Below are 16,384 nucleotides of genomic sequence, written 5' to 3' on the forward strand. Positions count from 1 at the left end.
GATTGAGATTCTTTACTTAAGCTGTTATTCCGCTCATAGAATAGATTTTGCAATATTCACAGTGGTGGTACATGGATATAAATTATATGGATGGGACTGATCATAACTGTCACTGTGCAGTAGATAAAAATAAGAATTGATTCACAACAATATTTGATGGGCATGAATACAGTCTAAAGATATGTTATCACAGTATGTCCACATAGTTTATCCAGTTGACAGTGCAATTCATACACCTACTAATAAAATACTCTTTCCATAAGAACATATGAATCTTCTACATGCTTATTGTTAGTAGTTCTGGCTAGTGCAATGTTGTTTCTATGCATGTGCTACAGAATACAATAAATTTTAAACTTAGCACTCTTGATTATTGTCCTGGAAAACTGCAAATCTTTCAAGTACAGTGTTGTTGGAGAGGTTGCTTTGAGCATCAAATTGTAGAAACTACTGGTTGTTTGTTTGTTTAACATACTTGAAACCAGAGGCATGGCCAGCGTCGTGGCGGAACAACAGGCTCTTTGAGGGCTCTCAAGGACCCATTGATATCTCTGCTGTCCAAGGGTCCCCAGGGACCTAAGTCATCTTGTAGGGATGACAAACAAGAGGAGCACGTACTGGTCAACACAGGGAGTCTGCAAAGTCCCTGGTAGGACCGAAAGAAGCTCCTCAAATCGGACAGTGCAGAAGGTGACCTAGATGTTGCTAGGAAGCTGAGGCGGCTACAACGAAAGTGGATGAAGAAAGACAGCATGTGACATGAAGGTGAGAATGTTTTGATTTTTTTTTTTTTTTTTGCCAAAAGTTTCTCTTCAAATCCACCTGGAAAATTCACAGGGTGGAAAAAACTAGCTGAAAGAGAGGACTGAGAGTGGGTGTGTATCCACTCTCACATCCAGTAATTTGGTGGTGAGGAAAGTGAAACCAAAAGCTTTTTTACTATTTTGCTATTGGGAAAAAAGAGAGAACTTGGGGAATTTTGAACCTTTTTAAAACTGATAATAAGAATTGGGACAATGAATTGAATTGAAGATGGAAATCCCATTTGAATGAACTATTATAGAATGGGGATGATTGCTACAAGAATCTTGAATCAACAACCTTAAAGAAGGGAAAGTGCTGTGTTAATGTTAAAAGTTGACCTGCAGTGGTGTTCACCATCTAGTGGTGAAAGGGAAAAGGAAAAGGAAAAAAGATATATACATTGAAAAAACTTTAATAAATAACTGACCTTGACATTTTGGCTGGAAGATAACTGAAAGCTATGGAGGAGAGAAGATTAGATTTTGAACTTGTCTTTGAACTTTTTTTCTTTTTTCTTTTGGCTTTGAACCTTACATAATTCTTCCTTTTTTCCTGGGATGACTAGTTGGTATATTTTTTAATAAATTCTTTGAAGTACTTTGTTTTGAGACTTATTAGTGGAAAGAGAAAAGCCTTTGTTCTTGACTTGGTTTTTTTTTTACCCAGATGCTTTTTTATTGAATTTAATAGAATTGGATTTCTAAAAATTTTGGATTATGACTTGAAGAGTCAGAAGAAAAACTTTTTCTTTTTTCTTTTGGCTACTTTTATTGAATCTTTCTCTCTCTCTCTCTCTCTTTTTTTTTTCTTTTTCTTTTTGAATTTGTGCCCTCTGGACAATTGGATTAATTTTTCTTTGTCTTTTTTTTCTTTTCTCTTTTTATATTTCACTTTTAAATTTTTATATGGGAGATTGGGAATCTTAAATTTTTGAAGGGAGGTGGTTGATTGGGATTTTTTCTTTTCTTTTTTTAATTTTTTCCTAATTCAATCATCAGGTGGATTAGAGATTTGGATTATAATTTAACCACAAATGGATTATAAAATATTAAAATGAAGAAATTTACAGCTCATTTGCATCCTGCATAAAGTCACTCAGCGGCAGAAAGCATCAGAGATGATGGAACTAAGAAATTTTATACAATCGCTTCATGATGATATAAAACAAGAATTAAAAGAGATGAAAGAGATGATGAGGAAAAATGAAGAGAGAATTTAAAAAGTAGAAGAAAAAGCAGATATCACAGAGAAGAAAGTTGAAAGAAGAATTAGAAGAGAAATTAGTGTCAACAGACAAATTACAAGAAAAAACAATTATCTCACTCAAAATGGAACGTTCTGAATTCTACTTAAGATTTCAAAATATAGAGGAAGAAAAAGGAGAAAATCTACCCGAGGTAATTGCTGAGATCTTGTGAGAAGCTGTGGAACAACCCAAGGACCAAGAGAAGTACATGTAATATTCACAAAGAAGGCAGTGAAAGGAGAGATTTTACAAGGAGCAAGAATTACACCATTGAAACACAAAGATAAAGAACTTGTGGTTCTGCGACAAATACCCCAAAGAGTTAGGGATCTGAGGAGAGAATATCAATTTTTAACAAAATTTTTAATATTTAAAGGAGTGAGTTTTAGATGGTTAATACTTGAAGGAATTATGGTGACATGGCAAGAACAAAGACATAGACTTGATTCTATTGAAAAAGCAAAGTTGTTTTATCAACAATTTTGTGGACCATTAGAGGAAGATCAGGGTGCAGTAGGTGAGACAAAACAGAGAGATGAAGAGAAAGATAAAGATGAAAAAACAAAAGAAGAAAGACTGTTAAGGGAGGGGGCAAGATCTAAAGACCCAATGGAACAAAGAGAGACAAGGGCAATGAAATTAAAAACTAGTAACAATTAAACCATGGAAGAAGAAATAAATGCAATATCACTAAATGTAAATGGACTAAATGCGGCAAAAAAAGGAATAGAACTTTAAGCAAATTAAACAGTTTGAAAATGGACATTATATGTTTACAAGAAGTATATATTAGAAAACAACATGTGAAATTGTTACAATATCCAAAGTTAGGTGTGTATCAATACATCATTGATACAAAGAGTAAAAGAGCTGTGGTACTGTATATCAAAGAAAAATTAGAACCTAAACTATGTTTTGAAGATGATAAAGGTAGGATTTTGATGGTGGAAATAAAAATTAAATCAAAACAAATATTACTGATTTTAGTATATGCACCAAATGAAAAGCAAGAAGAATTTTATTGAAGATTACACAAAAAAAATATTAGAATAGGATTATGAATATGTATGTATAATGGGTGATTTTAATGCCATAGTAGATGTGGACTTGGATTATAAAACAAAGAAGACAAATAAAAAGTCTAGAAGAATACTGTAGAGATCTTTTTTTATAATGATGGAAGAATTGAGCATTCAAGACATTTGGCGACAAAAGCATTTGAAAGAAAAGCAATATACTTTTTATTCAAATAGACTCTCATCATGGTCGAGGTTAGATATGTTATGGATGACAACAGAGCTCATGGATAATATACAAGAAGCAAATATTGACTCAAACATTTGGGCGGACCATAACCCAATGATAATAACATGGAAAGATCAAAAGAAAAGGTCAAGATGGACTTTAAATGCAACAATACTAAATGAAAAAGACTTCCAACAGTTTATGGAAAAAGAATTAGAATTTTTCTTTAAAGATAATAAAAAAGAGGACATATCAATTCAGATTGTATGGGATACTATGAAAGCTTATATTAGAGGTCTCGCAATAACTATTTGGGGAAAAAGAATAAAAAGAAAAGATAAAAACAGATAAGATTGGAAGAGGAGTATAAGAAACTAGAAAAAGAATTCCAAAAAGATGTTCAAAATAAAAATATTAAGAAGTTGATGGATGTGAAAAAACATGAAATAAATTTAAATGAACAGGAACAATTAGAAAATAAATTAAGAGCAAATAAACAGAACTTTTTCAAAATTGCAAATAAACCAGGAAGGTGGTTACCATATAAATTGAAAAAAAAGAAAGAGAAAAAGATGATAAAATACCTACAAGATGAAAAGGGGAAACTGTGTTACAGAAATGAGGAAAAGAAGAGAATAATTCAAAAATATTATAAAAAACTCTACTCTCAAGAGAAAATTCCAGAGGAAGAGATATCAAAATATTTGGAAAAGTCAGATCTACCTAAAATAACAGATCAATATAAGGGAATGTTAGAAGAAAGAATAACAATGATGGAATTAACATAAGCGATAAAAAGACAAAAAAAATAGAAAAGCACCTGGACCGGATGGTCTACCAGCAGAATTATACAAGAAGCAATGAGCAATGTAATGCTGGAAGTATTTAACAAACTTCTAATGAAGGGTAGAATGCCAGACTCATGGAGGGAGGCCTGTGTGTCACTTATTCCCAAAGAAGATAAGACTTACAACTAATAAAAAACTATAGACCTATTTCATTATTAAATGTGGATTACAAGATCTTTGCTTCAATAATGGCAAACAGATTGAAAAGACCATTAAATGAACTTATCCACATAGATCAAAATGGATTCTTACCTAAAAGGCAAATTAGAGACAATATGAGGGTAATTTTGGATACTTTGGAATATTACGAGACACATTCAGAAAAACAAATGGCAATGTTTTTAGATGCTCAAAAAGCTTTTGATAATGTGAATTGGCAATTTATGATAGAACAATGGCAGAGAATGGACTTTGGGGAGAGATTTATAAACACAGTAAAAACGATTTATGACAACCAATCTGCTAAGATAATGATGAATGGAGAAATGACAGAGAATGTTGGTATTATGAAGGGTACTAGACAAGGATGTCCTCTATCACCATTATTGTTCATTCTGACTTTAGAAGTATTGAATAGAAATATTAGGCGAGATAAAGAGATAAAGGGAATGAAAATTTAAAAAGAGGAATACAAATTACAAGCATTTGTGGATGATCTAGTGTTCATTTTGGAGGAACCACAAATTATAGGACCAAAATTATTAGCACAAATAGAGAATTATGGAAAGGTGTCTGGACTGAAAATAAATCAAGAAAAAACAAAATTTTGGTGAAAAACATTACAGAAAAACAAAAAAGAGAGATAGAAGAGACATTAGACATACAAGTAATGAGAAGAATTAAATATTTAGGAATATACTTCACCTCAAGATGTGCAACGATTAAAGAACACAGTTATTATAGACTCAAAGAATAAATTGTGAGAGACTTGGAGAAATGGAAAAATCTTCAATTGTCACTCATGGGAAGGATAGCAATAATAAAGATGAATATACTACCAAGATTACTATTTCTATTTCAGACAATACTGATAAAAATTAAAAATACTTATTTTCAATATTTAAATAAGACAATAAGGAAATTTATATGACAAGCCAAAAAAGCAAGAATAAGTTTAAAAATGCTTCAGGATATGAGATTACGAGGTGGATTTGGACTCCCGAATACCAAGTAGCAGCACTGACATGGCTGAAAGAATGTGTTGAACTAAGAAATACAAGACTATTAATACTGGAAGGTCATGATTTACAGTTGGGTTGGCATGCTTTTTTATGGTATGATATAAATAAGATACATAGGTACTTTCACAGACATTATATAAGAAATGCATTTTTATTGGTATGGGAAAAAGTTAGAGATAAATATTATGTGAAAATACCAATATGGTTATCAACAATGGAAGCCTTAATTCACATTTTCCAAACATTTTTAATTTTGGAAATATTATCTATTAGATATAAGGATTTGTTAACAGATAAGGTGGAATTGAAAGGGAAACAAGAATTGAAAGAACAGGGAATTGAACTGGATTGGTATATGTACATGCAAATACAAACAAGATATGAAAAAGATGTTAAGCTACATGGTTTTTACATAAAGAAGACTGAGCTTGATAATATACTCACAGGAACAGAGAATAAATTAATTAAAAAATGTTACATTTTTTTACTGAATGTAGAATTAGAGGAAGAACAAGTAAAAGAAACGATAGCCTGGGCAAAAAATTTTGGATATTCAATTGAATTGGATAAATGGCAACAATTATGGGAAAGAAATTATAAATTAACAATGTCCATTGCATACAAGGAAAATCAATATAAAATGTTTTACAGATGGCATATGCCCCCTGAGAAACTGACAAAAATGTTTAAAGTTAAATGTTGGAAATGCCACTAATTACCAGGTTCATATTACCACATGCCCTGAAGCAAAAAACTATTGGAATAAAATAAAGTTATGATTGGAGAAAATGATACAACAACATATGGACTTAAAACCAGAGCTATTCCTATTGGGTATCTTACCAGAGAAAATTAATAAAGATAATATATATTTGATTATACATGTAATAACAGCGGCAAGGATTGTTTATGCACAAAATTGGAAAGCAGAGAATATACCATCAGAGGGAAAAGTAATTAAAACATTTTTAGATTGTGCAGAAATGAACAGATTAACTATGATGATAAAGGAAAGAGAGGATTCAGAATATTTTAAGATATGGAATCAGTTTTATTATTGGTTAGAAAAGAGATACAAATAAGTTTTAAAATAGATTGAAAAAAAATGTTGTAGTTAGAATATTATATTAGTGGAAAATCTTTGTAATGGACTTGGTGAGATAGAAGAGAGAGAAGAGAAGGAACTTTCGGAGATAACACCGAAATGTCACATGGAAGAAATTAATGATGTACTAAATGTTTGTTTGTCTTAAAAAATAAAAAAAAATCTTTCTTAGCAAAAAAGAAAAAAGAAACTAAGTCAGAGAATCAAGTTTTAAAGTTTTGTGCTTGTTCAATATGTTCCACTTATACAGTAAACCAGCCTTTTTCTTTTCCATTAATCTTTATTGGCTGTTTTATGGAACCTGCAGTGTTCAAGTGATGAAGGATTTTACACATTTTCTGTTTTAATGTATATTACCCCATATAAAATTGATTAAGATATTTTTGCTTAACTGCAAATACTACTACATTAGATAATGTACTATATTACTATATAGTAATATATAGTACTATATTACTCATTGCTGACATTAAGCTAAGGTATTCACATAGATGATGCACACCCTGTTTTGTTGTATTAAAAACCCTTCAGTCCCAAATTAACCCAAATTATACAGGGACTTCTAGGAGTTATGCCCAACATTTTCTTCCAGAAAAATAGTTTTGGTTATAGAAGCCCTGCCTTTTGGGAGGATTGTATCCTCAGTAGTATGTCACCAATTACATCCTTTGTAATGAACAAAGATATTATAGGTGGTTGGCTAAACATTCTCTATTTTTTCATGATTCTGATAGGTTTCTCTCTTAACACCTGCCATTTTCCCAGCTCTTTACTATCTTCTTCACGTTCAGCAAAAGAAAGGGATTATATATGTCATAAAAAAGCACACAGAGGCAAAGGTTTTTGCAGAAAATTTCAGTATGTGATTATCTCTGTCCCATTGCTTGTCCTTCGCCTAACATAAACATTCATATTCTTCTCCACTTTATAGATTTGTGAAACTTATTTCTTACTCTCTTTTTTAGTGCCCTGAGAACTCTTCCCTTTTCCAATCTGACTTTCCTAGAATTGACCGCTACTTCAACCACAAATATTACCTTGAGAATATAACCAGTTTTTCATCTGACTAGGAAACGTATCTTAAGAATAGCATTGTTTTTTTAAAAACTTTCAAGATATTGAAAGGGTTAGGGTAGGGTCTACTGCTGCTGGCCTCATGGGTCTCTTTGCCTTCCTGGCCAGGCTGCTCCTGGTCCCACGATGGGGGACTGTCAGTCTGTTTGTTGTGCAAACAACACCTTCGCTGGCTTCTCTCCTTCAGTCATGCCACCCCCGTTCTGGGAGTGTGGGAACCAGCCAAAAAGCCCTGCCTTCAGCACACTTGCACCAACATGGCCTGGCCGTCTTCAGCATCTACCGCACCTGCAGCTGCTCTGCCACTGCCTCACCTTTCACCCAGTCCAGTCCGCTCTTGGGGTGGGAAGTTTGATTGTGCCAGCCAAAGCCCCACCTTCACACATTTACACTGACATGCGTGCACTGCTTTTTTGTGCCGAGGAAGGTCCATGCTTTCTCCTTCCCTTCATCTCCTTTCAAGACCAGCCAGGAGGGCAAAGAGTCCCCGTGAGGCCAGCAGCAATATGGGTAGCCACTCCATGGCCAGTATGGCACCCAACATAGCCGAGAAGTATCCCACCAGCAGCAGGGCCAGCAGGCAGGGTATGCAGAGGCTGTGGCGCACTGAGAGCTTGACCAGAACACGCTGCAAGAGCAGCAGCAGGGCAGCGGCCAGAGCCAAGGTGAGGCAGGGCAGTGGCAGGTTGCGCAGCAGCAGCATGGACAACAATGGGAACCACTCCCTCCGCCTGTTGGCCTGGCTGAAGAGCCGTCTGGCCCCCAGCAACAGCAGATGCAGCAGGGCCAGTAGCCAGGCCTTGGGGTCAGCGATGACGGTAGTTTCTGAAATTGATCCAGGGAAGAACAGACAGCTTCTTTCCTTTCAGTCCCTTCTGCATTCGCTAAAAGAGCCAAGTGGCAATTGCTTGGGGAGAAAAGAAGGTAATGGGGAGTGAAGAAATCTTCCTACCCCACAGGCACTCCCCAATGTGAGTAATGTCATCTGGCCATCCCCACCCCCCACTGATGACGCTCTTAACTAGGGCTTATTTTGGGGTGTAGGGCTTATATTGCGAGTAACATGAAAAATCAGGCTAGGACTTATTTTCGCAGTAGGTCATATTTTCAGGGAAACACACTATACATAGACATATACAGTGCATTCAGAAAGTATTCAGACCCCCTTTACTTTTGTCAATTTGCTATGCTGCAGTCTGATTTTGCAGTTATTGAAATTCATTTTTTTCCTCATTAATCTACATTAATAACAAAATGAAAACAGAATTTTAGAAATGTCTGTAAATTTATTAAAAAGAAAAAATTGAAATATCACATTGGCATAAGTATTTGGACCCTTCACTCAGTACTTTGTTGAAGCACCTTTGGCAGCAATTACACACTCAAGTCTTTTTTGGTAATGATGCGACACGTTTTGCTCAACCGGATTTGGAGATTTTCTGCCATTCTTCTCTGCAAATCCTCTCAAGCAAAGTCAAGTTGGATGCTGGATAGCCATTTTCAGGTACCTCCACCAATGTTAAATAGAGTTCAATTCAGGGGTCTGAGTGGGCCATGCTATGACATTCACAGTTGTCCCTAAACCATTCCTGTGTTGTCTTGGCTATGTGCTTAGGATTGTTGTCATGTTGGACAATAAACCTGCTCAGTCCTGAGCACTATAGAACAGGTTTTCATTGAGGTTATCTCTGTACTTTGCTCCATTCAGCTTTCTGACTAGTCTCCCAGTTCTTGCTGCTGAAAAACACTCCCACAGCATGATGCTGCCACCACCAAGCTTCACTGTTGGGATTATATTCGGCAGGTGATGAGTGATGCCTGGTTTCTACCAGACATAACATTTAGAATTGAGGCCAAACAATTCAGTTTTGGTTCATCAGACCAGAGAATCTTGTTCCTCACAGTCTCAGAATCTTTCAAGTTCTTTTTTGAAAACTCCAAGCAGGCTTTCATTTGTTTTGCACTGAGAATAGGCTTCTGTCTAGTCATTCTGCCATAAAGCTCAGATTGGTGGAGGCTGCAGTGATGGTTTTCCTTCTGGAATTCTATCCTATCTTCACATAGAATCTTTGGAGCTCAGTCAAAGTAACAGTTGGGTTCTTGGTCACCTGTCTTACTAAGGCCCTTTTCTCTGATTGCTCAGTTTGATCAGGCAACCAGCTCTTGCAAGAGTCCTCGTTGTGCCAAACTTCTTCCATTTGAGAATTATGGAGGCCATTGGGCTCTTAGGAACCTTCAGTGCAGCAGAAATTTTATTGTAGCCATCCCCAGATCTGTGTCTTGAGATAATTCTGAGCTCTCTGCAGGCAGTTCCTTTGATCTCATGGCTTTTACTCTGCTACAGTATGCAAAGCTGTGAGGCCTTCTATAGAGAGGTATGTGCCTTTCCAAATTGTGTCCAATCAATTTTATTTACCACATATGGACTTCAATGAAGGTATAGAAACATGTCAGCAATGATCTAGAGAAATGGGATAAATTTGAAGTGTTGTTGCAAAGAGTCTGAATATTTATGCCAATGTGATAATTCAGTTTTTTTCTTTTTAATAAATTTAAAAATGGTAGGAGCCTGAGTGACGTAGGAGGCTAATGCCTCCTAAGGCAGCATTTAACATCCAGCTGCCTGCAATTACTGCGAGTTCAATTCTCACCAGGCTCAAGGTCGATTCAGCCTTCCATCCTTTCTAAGGTGGGTAAATTGAGGACCCAGTTTGTGGGGGCAATAAGCTGACTTTGTATAAAATATACAAAAGTATGAAGGCTATTGCTTAACGCATTGTAAGCCACCCTGAGTCTCCGGAGAAGGGCGGCACATAAATCAAATTTTTAAAAAAATTACAGACATTTCTAAAATTCTGTTTTTACCTTGTCGTTATGTAGTACTGAGTATATATTAATGAGAAAAAATGAATTTCAATAACTGTAGAATCAGGCTGCAGCATAGCAAAATTGACAAAAGTGAAGGGGGGCCTGAATACTTTCTGAATGCTATACTATATATATACAATCCCAGAAAAAAAATAAAATGAAGGTACTATGTCCATTCAGGAGGCTGCTGCAGTTGAAAATGGAGCTCAGAAGGTGCACATGCAGCCCTCCCAAGCTCTGTTTTTGTTGGCAGGGTGCTGGAGCAGGCCATCACAGCCAAAAATGGAATTCAGGAGGAGTGTGCATGTCCCTCCCAAGCTCTATTTCCCTGGCAGAACGCTAGCAAAACAAACTTGCTTGCCCTCCCTAGGGCAGTGGACAGCATGCACTGCTGTCCAGGGGTCCTCCATGTGGCCTGTGAGGGACAGCAATGCTACTCTGGAGGACAAGGGTTTGGCGCTCTCTCTGGTCTTGCCTTCATCTGTTGGAGACAATGGATGCCCCCAGACCACCTGGGTCACCACAGGCACCCCCGAAACAAATGATGTCAAGCTGGCCACGTCCACCCCAGCCATGCCCATCTGGCCCCCCAAGGTCAAACACAATCCTGATGCGGTCCTCAATGAAATCAAGCTTGACACTCCTGCCCTAGGCGATTCTAGGATATGGCTACCCTGAACCTTTTCCTCCCTCATTCATTTAATTCAGGATTATGTAGTCTCTTGATTTGGGCCTCTCTTGGGAATGTGCTATCTGGTAAGCCATAGTGCTATTGCTGACATTCCCACATCACCACTATTTCTCCAAGTGCACCACTATTTCTCCAAGTGCATGTTTTGTTATACTGCATGGTATACAAGGAACTTATAACCTGCCTGATAATTCTCTTGTATAACATTTGGGAAATTATTCTGATCATTTTTGCATCAGATCAGGATGATTTAGTTTCCTTGAATGTAACCAAATCTATTATACTGCCTGTAAAATTAGACACCCACTGACAGTCTACCAAGGAATCTGTCATAATGTATTCTGTTATTAAAAATTGAAATTATTCTTCTGATTTTTAACTTATTTCATTTTGAACATGCTTAATTTTGAACTCTGGTCTATGACTATACTGAATTATGGCTGTATACTTTGATTTCAAATACAGCATTTAGTAAATAATAGTAGATTAGGCCACTGATGATCTTAAAGGTTTTTCTTACTTTTTATATATATAATGCAATAATTAAGTCAAAATATAGCAAAAATAGAAACTGAAAAAAGGTCTTTGGAAAAAAAGTGCCATTCAAAAGAAACAGCTAGGTTGCTCTCTTGAAATTATATGTAGTACAATAGTACTATATGTATGCCAAGTACAAGGTTGAGTAGCTAATATATGTGTGTGGAGTAAGTAATATACCTCTCTTAATATTTCCACTGTGTAACATACATAAATTCAGAAATGCTTGGAGATCATTTATGAATTTTCTAAGAACTAAATTATTATATATAAGACACAAAGAAATATAATATAGTGTATATATACTATGCATATCTGACTAATTTGGAGATAATTGTAGGTGTTGAATTTAGAGGCTGAACTGACTTTTTCAAAACAACAAATGACAATGTCTACATATATTTAAACTATTAATGTAAAAAATAAAAATAAACAGAAAAAATTGCAACATTTCCACATTTTTTAATGACTGTGCTAAATATTTGATTTTATAATATAATTATAGACAGTGTCCTTAAGCACTTATATTTATATTTGAATTAAATAAAATTGAATTACAGATGTTGCATTGCTTGAAGGTTTCTTGTATACAGTTAAGATTGGATTCACCATTGCTTCTTCTTTCCATTTATTATTTATTTCTTTTATGCTCATTGTATTCTATTTTTATTCTGTTTGGTTTTACTGTACACTAGTCAGTTCAAGGTTGGGTGATGCCTAAATTGAATAAATTACATTATTTGCGTAATTTTAATATATGAAAAGATGCCTATATCTGTAGTGTGAACTGGTATAGTTTTAGTCTAGAATGAAATACAGTATACAGCATATCATCTTTATAATTCAGAACTTTCATCATGTTCAAAAGTTGTTAAATGTAATTTGTAAATCAGAAAGAAGTAATAATAATTCAAAGAAATATTTCATTAGGAGCTAATATTTTGCATCCCATCTCTCAACTTTCAGGCTGACGTGTCCTAAGAGACTATATTAAACCTTTAATTTTCAGTCTACAATAGACACTGCTTTTGATTAACTAATAATGAAATCAAAAGCAATTCTGGCTTCACATAAATAGAGAGAGTTGAAGTTGCCGGAAGCTTGGGCAAAAGTGACCATGTCATACTGCAATTCAATATAATGCAAACACAAGCAATAGAATATAATCCAACTAGTATCTTAAACTTTAAAAGAGCTGATTTTAACAAACTCAGAGAGACCCTAAGCAAAATTTCATAGATAAAAATCCTAACAGGGAAAACAACTCAAGGAGCATGTGAAATACTGAAAAATATTATCATAAAAACCCAGTCACTGGTCTAAAATGGTATAGGTTCTCCTGCTTGAACAGGGGGGTGGACTACAAACCTCCAAAATTCCTTCTAGCTCTGTTCTGTTCTGTTCTGTTCTATCCAACACAATAACATTGAAAAAGAAATCCAAGAAATCCAAGAAGAAACCAGCATGGTTGCACAAACTCTCTGATAAACTGAAAGACAAAAAAGATAAGTACAAAAAAATGGAAAGATGGACACATAACTAAGGCGGAATATCAGAAGATAGCAGGAATCTGCAAAGATGAAGTCAGGAAAGCAAAGGGTCAGAATGAACAAAGACTTGCAACAAAAGTCAAAGATAATAGTAAAAAAGTTTCAATATATAAATAAGAAGAAAAAAATCAAGGAAATAGTCGCAGTTCATTAAAGAGAGAAGATGGCAAGGAAATTACAAGCAGTAGGGAGAAAGCAGAGCTGCTTAACTCATTCTTTGCATCAGTCATCACACAAAAAGAAACTATAGGCCAACCTACCAAAAACATAACTGTAAAAGACAGACTAGAAATAAAAATTAAAATAAGCAAGAAAGTGGTTAAAGAACACCTATCTGATCTTTTTTTTTGGACAAGTTTTATTGGTTTCCCCCCCAATACTCACCCATATATTTTTTTGAAATAGAGTATTGACCATATCATATCATATCATATATAATTCATCATATCCAAATATATTTTACTTAGTTACAGTTTCTGCCAAAGTGTTCTTTTTCCATATTTATTAATCAAATCTTAATTTTTCTATTCTTATTTTTCTAAACAATATCTTCTTTCACCCCAAATTCTATTTTTTTCTATTCTTAATCATATACATTCTCTTTAATTTTATTTTTTATTAATTCAATCTTTATCTTAATATATTTAAACGTGTTCGGGGATGCCTTTCTTCCATTTCATCTTTTTTGTTTTACAGCAATCTTTCTTCTCTTTCTCTTCCTCTCCCTCCCTTCTTTTGTCCTTCCTCCCTTCTTCTTCCTTCCTCTCCTATTGCTTCTCTACTTTCTTCTCTTCCTTTCTTCCCCTCCTCATTTCACACCGCAGTTGTGAAATGAGTGACACGGTTGTTAAGAATGCTGCAATAGGCATAAATGACGACCGGTCATAAGTGCGAGGACCAGTCAAAAGTGCAAGGACCAGTCAGAAATCACTTTTTTCAGCCCTCTGAAAAAAGGCTGACCAGCTAGCCATGCCCACCTCACATGACCATCAAGCCACACCCCCAAATAAGCCACGTCCACAGAACCGGTTGTTAAAAAACTGGCTGTGGGTGCTTCATCACTGGAGGTTTTTAAGAAAAGACTGGACAGTCACTTGTCTGAAATAGTATAGGATCTGCTGCTTGAGCAGGGGGCTGGAATAGAAGACCTCCAAGGTCCCTTCCAGCTCTATTCTGATTTTGTAATTCTAAAGCTAGGGATGTTCCCATCTGAGATGCTTTCTTTCACTCTCCCCCCATATCTCTTTGGGCTGAGATATCTCTTGTTTGATTGCTGCCCTGGCTGCTCTTCCTCCTGTCTCCCAAGGTTATTCTCATAGTCCATTGCAACAATGCAGGCTCTAGCACTTTGTACTTGCGTTGTCATGTCATGCACAAGTATGCAAGGTATAGTTTGTGTACAGTGTCAGAAAACATGTTTAATCAGTTATCTCCATCTTTCCTCCTTGGACATTTAAGTTAACATGCATGTAACATAGAAAGGAATGGGTCTATGATGATTAGAATCTTCCAGGGGGCTGGACTAGAAGGCTTCTAAGGTTCCTTTCAGCTCTATTCTGATTCTGATTCTGAATATACAAATCATATTTACTTTTATTCATATTGCAACCAAATATTAACATGAAATATGTATTTATTTAATTGATTAAATTTACTGATTAAAAAAACTTGAACATACTGTATAACAAAAAATATATTTTCCAAAATTACATGCTCAAGTTTTAAAATAAAACAAAACTTTAAGGTAAAATGAGCAGGAATAGGAAAAGTTAAAGGAAATGGAAATAAATGTTTTAAAAGGAATCAATATGTTTCCATGAACATGTTTTGTAAGTGAATGTTTTTCATGCTTTCTAATATAGAAAGATTTCTATATTACCTGCTTGGGATCATCTAAAATTGATCCTCATTAAAGGATACACAGTTCATTCATGCAAGGCATTGCGATCACATTATTAGTCATAAGGAGAATATATTATCTCTATGGATACTTGTTATTCTTATTTATTCACAGATTCAGCAAGGAAATAGTGCATATGTATCCCTTACTTTCTCATGCACAAGCTTTAGTATCTCAGACAAACATAAGCATATATTTCTAGTTGCTCAAAGTTTGCAACTGAGTTTAGGTTTGAGATGTAGAAGAACAGAAGACGGAAATTCACCATATATGCATACCTCAATTTATTATGTGATGTATCAAATGCACTACAGTTTCCATCCATATTCTATTCCATATATTACTTGAGGATTCCCTATCTTCTTTTTTGTGGACTTCCATTTCCTTCCATCTATCAGCCCACTTCAAACTGCCAACATTTTATATGTAAATTGTCAATAATACCAATACAATTTTCTATAAGCATATTATTAGAAAATAAAACAGTTGTTTTTGTTTTTTTGGGGGGGGTTGTTTGCTTGCTTTTTTACAAACTGCTTTAAACTCCTTTTGAGGAGCTATTATTAGAGAAAGATTTATGGGGCTGCAAGGAGATGTGGAATTATTCTCTTGCTCCACAGTTCCATTGACTAATGGAAGTAATTGTTTCGGTAGAAAAATCTAATTGGATCTCACATAAAGTATTTTTATATTAACAACTGCTCCATCTAAATAATAAAAAGAGGTAGGAAGTAATTTTGTAATTATCTGCCAGAGCATTTTAAAAAGTTTAAAGAAGGCAACATATCGTATTGAGTTTATGGACTGAAGGATAAATTCAGTGAGTTACAAATTGTAGTGTTAGACATATTTTATCCTTTAAACACTCAATCTTAAACTCTTTTCCTAATCAGTTCGATCTAGTGGCTAAGGCACCAGGCTAGAAGCCAGGAGTCTGTGAATTCCAGTTCCACCTTAGGCATGAAAGCCAGTTAAGTAACTTTGGGCCAGTTACTGTCTCAGCCTAACTCAGCTCACAGGATGGTTTAATAGGAGGAAGGAGTATTGTGTATATTTACTGCCTTGAGTTATTTATAAAAATAATAAAGGTGGAATATAAATAAATAAAGAATAAAGAACAGAGGAAAAGTATCCAGCAGTATCAGGATTATAATTTATTTGGGATCCAGCCTGTTTTTGATGCCCGCATAAGGAGTTCCCTTCCTTTCTGTGCATGGAAGGGAACTCCTCCAAAGGGCTGCAGGAATAGGGATCAGATCCATTCCTACAGCAAGCAGTTCCTCTCCCTTCAACTCAGTGACAGGTGACAGTAGCTTGCAACCTTTCCTACTGTCT

Source organism: Pantherophis guttatus, chromosome 8 (genome assembly GCF_059756535.1).
Source record: "Pantherophis guttatus breed Tessera chromosome 8, ASM5975653v1, whole genome shotgun sequence".
Classification (NCBI taxonomy): Eukaryota; Metazoa; Chordata; class Lepidosauria; order Squamata; family Colubridae; genus Pantherophis; species Pantherophis guttatus.